Below are 698 nucleotides of genomic sequence, written 5' to 3' on the forward strand. Positions count from 1 at the left end.
AGGGGGAAAGAATTCTAGTTCTTTATCAACTAAAATAGGAAATTACTACCTGGTTCATATTATTATCAAATGAATAAGATATGAAAAAAATTGTCCCTATTTCTGCATCAACACCATATTTGTTGCTGGCATTTATTGTGTATTTTTCTGGACTGACTTACATAGTTTAAATGTTAAGTATAATTCTGAAATCATAACTCTATGGTAGTTTTTATGTCAGACATGGTTATCTTTTGTGTTAATCATTATAGCAGCTTAGTTTTATCATTCTGTTTGTCACTAAATCTGAAGCATTAGATTACTAAAATATTCTTTGATTTGCATATATATGTGTTTTAATGGATTATATCTCATTTCTAAGTAATTACATTGCCTGGAAGATGTAAAAAAAAAAAATGCTAGCTTTTACTGACATGAAATAATAAAGCTTGCTACTACTGCCTTCAGATAGTTGTAAGTTCACCCTTCACCCTATGAAGGGTCTTCATAGGCCCTTTGTTGTTTTTTAAATGTGTAGTGTCTGTTCTGTTTTGTAGTAGTTGCATTTTTAAAAAACTTTATCAGCCAGGCGTGATGGCTCACACCTATAATCCTAGCACTCTGGGAGGCCAAGGCAGGAGGATCGTTTGAGCTCAGGAGTTCGAGACCAGCCTTAGCAAGAGCAAGACCCCGTCTCTACTAAAAATAGAAAGAAATTG

General features: G+C 33.5%; 1 protein-coding gene across 1 annotated transcript in view; it reads left to right on the top strand.

Annotated features, from left to right (window-relative positions):
• Nucleotides 1-698, top strand: part of CDC27 (cell division cycle 27) — a 110297-nt gene that overhangs the window by 83377 nt on the left and 26222 nt on the right. The window lies entirely within an intron of this gene.

This window comes from Propithecus coquereli, unplaced genomic scaffold, assembly GCF_000956105.1.
Source record: "Propithecus coquereli isolate 6110/MARCELLA unplaced genomic scaffold, Pcoq_1.0 Scaffold469, whole genome shotgun sequence".
Lineage (NCBI taxonomy): Eukaryota > Metazoa > Chordata > Mammalia > Primates > Indriidae > Propithecus > Propithecus coquereli.